This window comes from Epinephelus moara, chromosome 18 (genome assembly GCF_006386435.1).
Source record: "Epinephelus moara isolate mb chromosome 18, YSFRI_EMoa_1.0, whole genome shotgun sequence".
NCBI lineage: Eukaryota > Metazoa > Chordata > Actinopteri > Perciformes > Serranidae > Epinephelus > Epinephelus moara.
Window position 1 is genome coordinate 33,095,107 of NC_065523.1, and position 12,860 is coordinate 33,107,966.

General features: G+C 38.5%; 2 protein-coding genes across 8 annotated transcripts in view; both read left to right on the forward strand.

Moving 5' to 3' along the window:
- The window catches only part of LOC126405922 (interferon-induced very large GTPase 1-like), a 127,319-nt gene that overhangs the window by 101,868 nt on the left and 12,591 nt on the right, over positions 1-12,860 (forward strand). The gene's annotated exons all lie outside the window — the stretch shown is intronic.
- The window catches only part of LOC126405919 (interferon-induced very large GTPase 1-like), a 160,475-nt gene that overhangs the window by 95,914 nt on the left and 51,701 nt on the right, over positions 1-12,860 (forward strand). The window lies entirely within an intron of this gene.

Below are 12,860 nucleotides of genomic sequence, written 5' to 3' on the forward strand. Positions count from 1 at the left end.
TGTCTAAGTCACAGCTGATGAACACTTTGATCAACGACCGTCACAGCACCTTCTTCCACAGAAACTGCCCAGGTAGCACCAAGTCTCGCCATTTGATGGATGGTGTGGCAGAGATTGCCTGGTACTGCCCTGCTGGAAAACCCAATGATGCCTTCACTGACTGCATTGCCTTCTGTAATCTTCATGGTGATGCTCTGTCAATTGAAAAACAGCGTGACATACTGACTGACAAATCTTCAATCAATGTGGTTCTTGTACCAACTCTGGGAAAAGGTGACAAATGTTCTGCAGTTATGTCAGCCCTTCTCAAGTCTCCAAAGCCCCTCATATGTCTCACTGCTGATAGTGAATGTGATGCTGTTGAGAAAATACAGGGCAAATACATAATGGGTCTCAGGGACAGAAGCCAGTCAGATGTTTCTGAAGAACTGAAAAAAATCATTGGAAGAATTCTGTCAGGACCACATGCATCCTTCCGGCTTGAAACCATGGCTGAAATCTCTGGAATCAGAGTGGATGAAGATGACAAAGTCTGCCAAAAGGGAAAATCTGCTGCAATGAAGATTGTGAACTTGCTTCAGGGGATGGATGTGTCAAAGATCAAAGATACATTTCTCCCTTGTCAAGGCCAACTGTGGCACAAGTGGTGCAGAATAAACAAAGAACTGTATCACCTCAAAGGACACATTGAGAAGGAGAAATGTAAAAAGCAAAAGGAACTGATGCGAATACGACAAGATCAATGCACTGTTTCCTGTAGTGAAGTAATGAAGTTGTTCACTGAAACCCTCTCGTCGTTGCCATCAACAGAGAAAGAGTATTTCCTGAGGTGGACTCAGATCTTGATTGATGCCCTCTCCACAGATGATTTGTCTTTAATTTTACAGAGCTATGATGAAAAGTGGTCTGAGGTCTTGGCTTTGAAGGAGAAACATGACAAATCTGATCAGTTAAAAAGAAAGCAAACTGAGCTTGAACAAATATCAACAAAACTACAGTCTGCCACTTTTGGTTTGGAGCACATCTTTAGAGAAATGGGACAGATCTATGAAGCCCATGCATCTCTGCAGAAACAAACAACGAGGGGACAAACTGACTGGTCTAAATACCCTGAGCTGGCTGCCGAGCTGATGATATCAGGACACCCAATGGAGCTGATGGATGGTGATGCAGGTCATGTACCTTTAACGTGGATCTCTAGTCTTTTAGATGAGGTCATCAAGAAACTGGGTGACAAGAGAGTTTTTGTTTTGTCAGTGCTGGGTGTTCAAAGCAGTGGAAAATCAACAATGCTGAATGCCATGTTTGGGTTACAGTTTGCAGTGAGTGCTGGCAGGTGCACCAAGGGTGCCTTCATGCAGCTGGTCAAAGTTTCAGATGAGATCAAGAAAGACTTTAAGTTTGACTACATTCTAGTGGTGGACACTGAAGGACTGCGCGCTCTTGAGTTGGAGGGTAACAGCACTCTTCACCACGACAATGAACTGGCAACGTTTGTTGTTGGTCTGGGAAACATGACACTGATCAACATCTTTGGAGAGAATCCAGCTGAGATGCAAGATGTTCTGCAGATTGTTGTTCAGGCTTTCATGAGGATGAAAGACGTTAAACTTTCTCCAAGTTGTGTGTTTGTTCACCAGAATGTTACAGATATTGCAGCTGCAGAGAAAAACATGCATGGAAAAAGACAGCTGCAAGAAAAACTGGACAAGATGACCCAACTCGCAGCCAAAGAGGAGGTTTGTAATGCTGAGTGCTTCCTTGATGTCATTGCATTCGATGTGCAGAAAGACGTGAAATACTTTGCCCAACTATGGGAGGGAAGTCCACCTATGGCTCCTCCAAATCCAGGTTACAGTGAGAGTGTCCAAGAGCTAAAGACCATCATCCTCTCTAAAGCTTCACAGTCAGCTGAAATTACTCTCTCACAGTTCAAAAGCAAAATTCAGGACCTGTGGAATGCTCTGGTGAATGAACAGTTTGTTTTCAGTTTCAAAAACACACTTGAAATTGCAGTTTACAGAAAACTTGAGGTCCAGTATGGGAACTGGACCTGGACCCTGAGGAGCAACATGTTGACCATTGAGAATGGGCTTTACACCAGAATTGAAAATGGAAAACTTGACAAGGTTGAGCTCAGTTATCTACATGAGGAAATGAAGATAACCTATGAAAAAATCAAAAAAGCAATGACAACATACTTCGATGATGACAGAGACAAAGAAATATTGGTTCAGTGGCGAGGACGATTCGAAAGCAAAATCAAGGAGTTTCATGATGAACAAGTGAGAGTAGTCAAAAGAAAACTGGATGAAGTAATTGCGCAGAAAAATGCTTGTAGAAAGCTCAATGATAAGAAGACAGAGTTTGAGAAAAAACTGCTACAAAAGAGCAAAGAGCTCGCTCATCAGTTAAAGGACATGGCAAAAGATGAAGAGGAACTTAAAAAACAGTTCAATTCTGTTTGGAGTGGTTGGGTTCGTGAACTAACTACAGGTACAAAACCTATTGAGGACATCAGCTATGAAGAAGATCTGAGTATTATCCTTCAGGAGCTTGGTTTTGAATGGTCTCTTATAGCTCAATGTGAAAGCAGTGGCAGCTACAAAAAAATATCAGAGGTTGGTGATTATGTCCATTATTTAGCTCTCAGCAAGGACCGAGACCTGTGTAACACAAGCCAACATAAAAATGAGAGGAAAAGGGACACAACAGGACAAAGAAATAGTGCTGCAAACAGATTCATTGAATTTGTTTCAGAAACAGCTACAAAAGCAGAATATTACTTTAAGGGGTATTTCCAGTATGAAGAACAGCAACTGATCAGATCCTTCATTGACAGCATTGAAAAACAGTCCCTTGATGCAATCAAGAGCAAACCTGTCGCCTCAAGAGGATACAGTCCAAATTACTTGCACGAAGTGGCCAACAGTGTCAAGGAAAAGGTGGCAGAATTTGAATCAAACAGGAAATATACACTGAAGAAGGAGTTTACAGTTGATCTTATACTGTATGTGTTTGACAAGGCAGGGAGATGGCTTTCAGAGTCCCACAAGGAATTCAAAAGAAACAACGATGCAGTCATTTATGTAGAAAGCAAGAAAATGCAATATTACAACATTTTCAGCAGCTTCTGCAGAGGAAGCTCATCTGCTGTTGTGTTTGGAGAACTGATCTGTGAGAGACTGAGAAGTTCCACTGTTGAGGCCGTCTGTAACAAGACTGCTATTGATCTTGCTGGAGAGATAAAGTGCAATTTGCCAGCATTCAGTGGGAACAGGTTGAACTTGGAGAAATACTTGCTGAAGTCACTGGCTGAGAAAGAGGACTTTGATGGTTTTATCACCTACATCCGACACCCAAGGAACCAAGCAGAGACTTTTATAAGAGAGGAAGTACAGAAATACATCTTCACAGACAACAATGATAAAGGACGGAATATACTCAAGAAAAATGTTGAAGACATCAATAAGCTTGTGAGTCAAGCTTTATTTACTGCAACAGAGAAAGTCAAAACCCAGAGAGGAGACTCAGACATGTGGGTAAAGGAATTTTCCAGTTTGCTAAAAGATGAGCTGACATTCAACACCTTTTGTTGTCAAAACTTCAGTGACATTAACAATTTTGACTTTCTTACAGCAGAGATAAAGAAAGGCCTTGAATCTGTCATGAAGAAAGTGAGCAGCATCTCACTGGATAAGATGGAGGAATTCAGGATGAAGCCTGATCAAATCCTCATCGATCAGCTGTGTAACTGCTGCTGGGCAAAGTGTCCATTCTGTGCAGCTGTTTGTACCAACACGCTGGGAAATCACAGTCCCAATGACCACAGCGTTCCTTTTCATCGATCTCCTGCAGTCAATGGTATGCATGTAAGAAACTCAGTGGAAATGGTTGTTGAGTTCTGCACAACAAATGTTGCAAGTGATTTAAGCTTTTACCCTGATCGTCATTCAGAAAAGCTTATACCTTTCAAAAAGTACCGAACTGCTGGCCCATATTATGCGAACTGGAGAATCACCCCTGATGAGTCCAAACTGAAATATTGGACATGGTTTGTGTGCAAATTTCAGAAGAAACTGGAAGACCACTATCAATTAAAATTCCAGGGCAGAGGAGAAATTCCTCCTGAGTGGAGAGACCACAGTAAAGAAGAAGCTATTGAAAGTCTGGATGAGGGGCGTTGGTGGCTTAGTGGTAGAGCAGGCGCCCCATGTACAAGGCAGAGTCCTGCATGGGTCCAATTTTCAAGACCCGCCCCGCCCCGACCCGGGGACGTACATAACCGCACCCGAACTGCAAACCCGCGCATCAGGCCAATTAGTACCGCAACCCGGTCCAAGCCGTTGAAACACGACCCGCAACCTGACCCGTAACCCGGATTTAAAGTAATCATTTTGGGTCATATTGGCTGAATATTGAACAGCATATCGTCACAGTTAAGTTGTCAGTAAGTAAACAACGACCTGAATGAAGCAGGTGTAGTGTAAAAGTGTAAAAGCACTCGTTTGTTACGTTTAAACTTTTAATCTATGTAAAGGAACTTTACATGTGTAATAATAGACTTACTTTCTGTCCAGAGCAACGTTCAGCAGTTACGAGCCGTCACATGTTTTTAGAATCCATCGAGGAGAGAAGTAATCCATCAGGGAAACACTTCAGAAACATTATAAAGTGATAGTTGTACATTTTATCCACTTATTTCTCAAATACCTAAATAATTATTTACTGTTTTGGAAGCGGCGCTTGTTAGACGGTGGCAGCCATGTTGATTCTCTCGTCCAATCACAAATTGTGTTATTAGATGGTGAAAGGTGTGTAAACAGCTGAACCAGTGACCGTTGCGAAATAGCGGAAGCGATCCTCAGAGAGTAAATAATGACCAAGATAGTTATCTGTAGTTTACCGAACTAACTAAAAAGATTAGTTTGATGTGTTTATCTAAAACCCGCGATCTGACCCGCGTGTTATTTTTTCCACCCAGATCCGATCCCGAGAAAAAAATTTTAAAAAAAAAAAACACCCGCAAATCAGCTGTTTTTGCGGGTACCCGTCTCTCTCTCTCTCTTTTCCAAAATGATAAAAACAGCACCTGTTAATAATCTGATCAATATGTATCTTAATGCTTTTTAATGTATAACAGTAGAAAGGATTCCTGCATTAAATGATGACTGTAAAAAGTATGAGACAGATCAGAATTAGTCATAGGTTTTTTTTCCATCAAAAATGATCTTTCTTCTTATTTTTTCATGATGATTAAAATGCATTTAACATGTTTGTACTTATTTTAAGGAAAAATGTCATATATTGTGGACATATAGTCCTTACCTTAAAAACAGAAATGTAAGTTATGATTTGACTTTTGTTTTTACTATTTTTTACTTTTACATGAAAATCTCATCAAACAGACATGACATTAAACTGATCTAATTGTATGTGTTTCTAAAAAAGAAAAAAATGATCAGGGTGTAAATGTGCTGTTCATTCAAAGATGTGTATGTTTCTATCATTACAAGATGCATGAAATTTTCTTCTGACAAGTTGTTCAATGTTTACAGAGCAAACAAAGGTGTAGGCTGTTGAGCTGAGACATTTAAAATTCAAATATCATTAAAAGGCAGCATAGCAGGTGACACAAGGTTTTTAGTTTTGATAAAAGTTGTAAATAAAAATCTCTGTGATTGTATTTTTTAAAACAGTTTCTTGAGGGATTTAAAAGAATTGTGAGAATTGTAACAACTGATATGTAGGAAGTGCTGCTGATTATGAAAAAGGCATGAAACTTGGAAAAAATGGAAACAGTTTTTAGAAGTTGACATATTGTGCAAAAAAACAAAGAAATATTTTTATATTATTTTTTTAAGTACCTTTCTCTATCTGTTGTCCAAATGAAATTAATTTTTACACAAATATTTTCATCTTCATATATTTTTAATTTTGTACTTTTCCATATGTTTGTTTGTTTTTTAAAGAATCTGATGAATGATGTTTTGTACTTTTTCAAGTATTCAGAGCATACCATTCTACACTTTTGATTTTTCTTTCTTTTTTTTTGTTGTTATTTTTGTTTATTTTTTATATTTACTTTTGTTTTTTGTTTAATGTGGCTCCTGTCATTGATATATTGATATCCATAATTACTAACAGAAATATCAGCTTTTGTGAAAACAAAATTGGAATGTTTTTTTTTAGACCATTCACGCAATCATTTGAGTTCAAGCCTCTTCTGTTAATAACTGGCCTGTTAAGGTGCTGACACACCAAACCGACATCAAAGAACTAGCGGCGACGAAAGCCAGCTGTTGCGTTGTCTACGTTGCGTCACGTCGCCCAGTGTCAGTTGCATTTGAACACACTACACGGACTACATCCGACGGCCAAGTGGCACGTACGATCTGCACCTGCGTGAGAGAGNGGATTCTAACAGAGAGCCAGGGCTAGCTGGGAAGCTAGCGGAGGCTAACTGGCTGTGCTTCCCTCCGGTCATGCAGCTAACGCTCTGCTAGCCGCTCCCAGCTAGCTCCAGTTTGTTATTCAGGTTAAAGTGGCAAGAAGCAGCGGGTCTGTCGGGCAGCTGAGTGAAGTGGAGCCTGAGTTGGAAGCACCGGTTAGCCCCGGTTTCACCACATGCAGATTCACTTGCTACAGGGGTGAGGAAATAAAGTGCGCCAAAGTGCCGACAGTGCGGGACACACCTCAAAAACTAGGCCGACAGACGCTCACCGATGGTGTCAGGGCCTTTAAACTTGGTCTTTTCAAAAAGCTAATTAATAATTTGCTTTATAAAAAGATCAGATTTTTTTTTTTGACACATTTTTTATATGTCTTAAGCCATATCCACACAAAGACGGAACCGATTTTGATGTTTAAAAGTTTTCCATAAACACAAAATTGTCTCAAGATATGTGTACGTAAACATGAAGCCACTGAAAATGCTTTAGTATATATGCAAGGCCTGTAAGTGGCGCTGCAACGCTGCCACAAAGTACACCAAAAACAGAGAATAAGAAACGGAGCATGCGCATAAAACTCGTGCGTACTGTGTTGTAAATACGGAAATGCGAAGGTGGCATCGTCAGATTTTTTCATTCTGGGACCTGGTTTCAAAAGTTGCCGTATTTGGGCTCCTAAAACGCTGGTTCCGTGTTTACGGAAGGTCTATACGATAAAAAACCTTTGCGGATACTAGGGCTGAACGATATATCGTTATCGTATCTATACCGAGATATGAACATGCAAGATATTAATATCCCAAAAGGCAACGATATTGACGATATAATTTCCCCATGCTTTCCTGCTTGCCATGGATCGACAACAAAGCCAGCCAATCCCAAACATCCCCTTGAGCGAGGGAGACGTGCTGCTGCTAGCAACTTGCTAGTACACACAACACATTTGCGACTAAAAATAGTTTTGTTCGAGCAAATTAAATCATTCAGCACGCTGTGTGAGTACAGATTTCAACCAGCAGCAGAAACGAAAGGCAAAACTTAACGGTTGTGGGTTGAACGGGGGTCACAGACGGGAATACGGCGGAGCGCTATGGCCGCCGCAAGATAACGTGGTTTACCGGCGTTTCGCCGTACGTGAAGAGCCTGGTGACGCGAGGCTACCAGCGACCGAGAAGCCCGGCTCCAGGTGAATAAGTTGGTGTCATGACTGCCCAGTAGTACCGGAACAGCCGAGCCCTAGCGGCACACAGGTATGTGATGTGTCAGAGGAGAAACGAGCCGTTAACATTTCCACAAACCTCACCGCACTTTAGGGACTGTTCTTTACTTATGAAGGGACTGTTCTTTACTTGTCAGGGGAGGAGGGTGGCCGGTTGATTTTTATTTTATTTTTTTATTTTATTTTGATCCCCCCTATGTTAATCACTGATTGATGCTGTTTTTGAAGTATGAATAAGTCAATAAGTAATTTATTCCATTGAAATATCATTGATGTATTATAGAAAAGTGATTTATCTTTTTATAAATGACAAAAGGCACATCTGCCTCATTTTGGCTGTGGTCCTGATACTACTCAGAACCATGATACTTTCACTGGTATCGTACCGTGGGTCCCAATTTTGGTACCGTGACAACACTACTGAGGACTGTATGAACAGTGCCTTGCATTAAAAGACACGGCAGGGACATCTGGGTCCTCCTGTGTCAAGCCCAAGCAAGGTCGGATTCAGTAGCATAATGCCATACCAATCGACGTCCAGCAGGCACAAAGACATTACAAATGCTATAACGTACCATATTGCTACACATGATTCCCGTGTATTGAGTCACTAAAGAGGGCTTCCAGAAAATGGTTCGGACTTTTTTTTTTTTTTTTTTTTTTTTTTTATAAAGAATGCTTAGTTTTCACTGAACCCATAGTCATATCGTATCGTATCGGTATCGAGATATCTGGCATAAATATCGAGATATGAAATTTTCTCCATATCGTTCAGCCCTAGCGGATACACCTAATCTCGTTTCCGTGTGGACATGACCTTAGACCTGCCACATATCAATCCAAGTACATCCTATTTTAATAACCCAAAATGGTATTAAAGTTGTCAAATATTTTTAGATTTAGTTTTGATTCTGGACATTTTAATCTTGTCTTTATCAAAAAATGAACATTTTTAGTGTAGTTTAAGTCAATAAAAATACTTGACATTTAAGTAATCAAAAGATTTATTGGCAAAATTGTTTTACATCTAACATTTAAAACTGTAGTTTTAGTAAAGACCAAGAGTGAGCATTTTAATCAAACTTCTCATTTCAGGCTAAAAGAAGAAGACTAAATGACAGACTACATGCTTAAGGATGCAGCTTTGCAGAGAAGGTGTCTGGTCTGATGCTATTAATCTAAACGTGTTATGATTTGCATATTTATCTTTGAACAAACATGACTCAGCAAATAAGGCCCTAGGATGACTTTGCAACAGACACCACTTATTCTAAAAGTCAACAACAATGACCAGATCTATCATTTTCAGGCCTTCGTGATAATATTGTGCCTGATTGTGTTACAAAAAGTTATATTCATAAGTGTTATCATAGTCTGTATGCTACCTATCATAACTTCTTAAAGAATATATTTATAATGTTTTTGCACATAACACAAAACTAAAAAGGCAGCTAGCTACTGTCCAGAATATGGTGCAACAATGTCGATAATACCTGACTTCAAATATGTGTATATTAAATATTGTCCATGCTGCAGTACGGATATACATCACTAACACTCCAAAGTAAACAAACTTTTCTTAAAAAAGAGATCATCCAGTTTAGTGGGGCTACTGAGTTTTAGGTTTTTCTTAACCTCCATATGCATTTTTGTCACAATTTTCTTTAATGTAATTAACTTTAAAGTTTTTAAGGTTATCTGTACAGCATACATACCCCTCTGTCCATAGATCCATAGATGTGCCCCAGCTGCAGTGGTCATTTTTAATAGCCTATTGTATACTGAACATCTGCCAAAGACCTGCAGAACCTCAGCTAACATGGATGTCACCCAATTTTGCAACACCTATTTAAAAAAAAAAGAGGAAATTTAAAACAAAAGAAGAGGAAGAACTTCAACTTTTTAAATGTCGAATCGCTCAATCTTCTGAACATCTATTGTAAAAAAGAACTGCAACAGGTTTAGAAAGGTTGAATATGTTATTAGATTATTCTCCAATTCTCTCTTTGTAAAGTAAATGTAAAGATCAGCAAATGGTGTTGTGGTAAAAACTATTGATATAAATGAACATAATCACATTATTCTAAGTAAACAGACGTACTGTGAGCAAAATGAAAAACAACGCGAAAAGAAAACAGCTTGGTGTATTACTGTAAAATAAAGAGGAACAACAACTAGATAAATAATTCCAATATGTTATTTCCATGGCCTAAGACAGTTCAATCTTCAATCTTAAAACCAGAAACCAGAGAAGTTAGTCTCAAACCTGTGATGTCATCAGTATAAAGTCTAGAGCTGCTCCATACACAATAAATATGAGCCTGATTTTGTGGACACACAGAATGTTTGTTTTTATTTTTATATCCAAATGAGCTTTACTCTATAGTAGCATCCTCAGTTCTGAAACAGAAAATGTACCCATGCACTCAGAACATTCCCCTGGGTGCTTAGTGTCATAACATCTTTCCCTATGCATTGTCTATGGAGCAGCTCCAGACTTTAAACACTATGACATCACGAATTTGAGTTTTAGCATTGTAGTATTTGAATTTGTGAGAGAGTTGTTCTTGTACTTAAATCTTTTGGACTGTTTCAGATCTTATGAATGACATGTATGAATTTTGTAAATGGGTATAGTTCCTCTTTAAAGGGAATATGCAGGTTATTGTTCAAATAACTATTAGACAATAAGACAGAAATGAAAAAAGAAATAATAATACAGCAGGTTTAAACAAACACAAAAAGAGAGAAAGAAATAATTGGTTGGTGTGGTTTACTAAGGGAGGGATCAAGTATGTCGTGGTAACACAGTACTTCATAGCATGGCAGTCTCGTCTTGGAACATAAAAAGCACATGCTACCTGGGTGACAAGAGCATGCAGTGTCCACATTATATCTCTGGGTTACAAGTTGTTGTGTGAACTTTTTAAAAATAAAATTATGAAGTTGTTGCATTCAGTTTGTTTAATCTGGCTATATTTACATGCTGTGTCGATACTGCCTTTACTGTAAACACTGTGTGTGGTCTTGCTGCTTACATGAAACATAAATTGAACTGAATAAAAATCTTGCTGACATCATATAATTGATTTGAATCATCCAGAAAATGAGCTTTGAAGATTTGCTTGATGCAAATGATCTGACTATATCAACTCGGCATGTGTACGGATCAACTCACCGGTGTGTAGAAAATGCACAGATGGTCAAATTAAGTACCATTATGCATTATGGCTGAAGATTTTTATCAATCAAATAAAGAACTTTAAAAATTCTACAACATATTTTGGATGACAGTATTGATAAGAATTAACCTTTATTCAGCCCAGTACAAAATCTGCCTCAAAGGTATTGAAGGTTTTCACTTTGAAGCGTTCAGAGGGACAGGGAAAAAGAAGCATTGAAGAAGAAAATAAAAGCCTACAGAAATATGTGTGGATTGTTTTGTTAAATGTAACACAACCATTTCAAAATAAACTTGTGTGTAGTTTACTGCATGACTGTTGATAGCCAATCACAGGCTGACACTGTGTTATTCACTCAGCAGAGTGTCTACTGGACAATAAAAAAAGGTCTTGATGAAATGTGGTTGTTGTGTCACTTTTTGCGCAGTGAGCCCTGTGGTGAGCATGTTGACAAATGAAAGGCTCTTTTAGTATAATAAGCTGCCATTCTCTCAGACAGTATGTAACCATCTCAATTCAAACGATGTTCAGACTGCGAAGGCCTTTGAGTATACTAAAAGGTTGTAGACTCAGCAGGTTTGAAACCTTTAAGAACTGACTCTTTGGCCACTTGGGGGCAGCAGATATCAGACTGTGTGAAAACACTCACATATAAAGTTCAGATGGTATACTGATATATAAGTCATGATTTTATGACTTTATAATCTATTTCATCTTATGACTTTTTTCTTTTTTCATGATTTTAAGATTTATGGTTAATACTTGTTTTAAACAGTTTTTTAATGTCCTTGTATATTGAATTGTCTGTTTTATGTTTCAACGTTTACAGAAATTGTAAGAACAAAGTTGGCAAAGAGTATTGCAGTTCTGGGGAAAACAAAACATGTACTGGACCATAAATCACTGCACTTTCTGTGTTCATCACTTGTACTATTTGACTTACTGTGTAGAAGTTTGGGGCAACACTTACAAAAGTAACTTACAACCATTATACATCCTTCAAAAGAGAGCGATCAGGACAGCTCACAGTGTGGGGAACAGGGAACACACCAACACACTGTTTTAAAGTCACATCCATTGAAATTTTTTGACTGCAATAATGTATAATAGGGGGGTTAAAATTTAGGAGAATTTAATTTAAAAAAACAATGTATTCATACAACTAAGAAGAGTCTGTGTATTTCAGTGTTTGGGGTGGACTTGTGAATGGGCAACGTGATGAGCTGAAACAAAGCCCAAATATAAATCAATTTAAAAAACTATTCAAAAAGATATTTTTGGCAGATATATAGATGAGGAAAGGTTTTGTTAGGGGAGTGCATATTTATTTTGTAACACTGGTTGGTACTTGGACTGTAAGTAGACTGGGTTTATTACTCATTGATTTAATTGGGTGGTAAATAGACTGGGGATAGTTGTATATTAGTTGTAAATCAATTTGGGAATTTGTTGAAATAATATACAAGTTTAAAAAAGAAATGTAAGAAAGGGATAGGGAGTAGGACATAAAGGTTTTACATCTACCTACTCCTTTGCGTACACTGTTGTCTTTGTCTTGTTTGTTTTTCATTTTGTTTTATATTTTTGGTTCGAAATGAAGTCATTAATTCATTCATTTATGTCCATGTTATTATAATTATCACTACTAGTCCATACCCATTGGTAGCTTTGTCACCTTCTACCTATGCCAGTCCTCAACGCCTATGTGCAGTTTCACATAGATTGACCATGTCAGTGAGTAGAAAAACGTGGGACAGACAGAATGACTGACTGACAGAATGACACACTGACAGTTTCTGTGATTATGTACAGCATACCATACCATGACTTAGTCATACCAAAATTACAAACAAACAAACATTGGGCCACAGGGGGAGCCACAGCGATCGGTCGCATTTTAGCCATTTGTAAGCATTTTTCTGTTGTTATAGCGCCACCCAGTTGCCAATTAGAGTTAAATTTCTCCAGTCACCTTGAGGCATCCTGTTCTACATATCTACCAAGTTT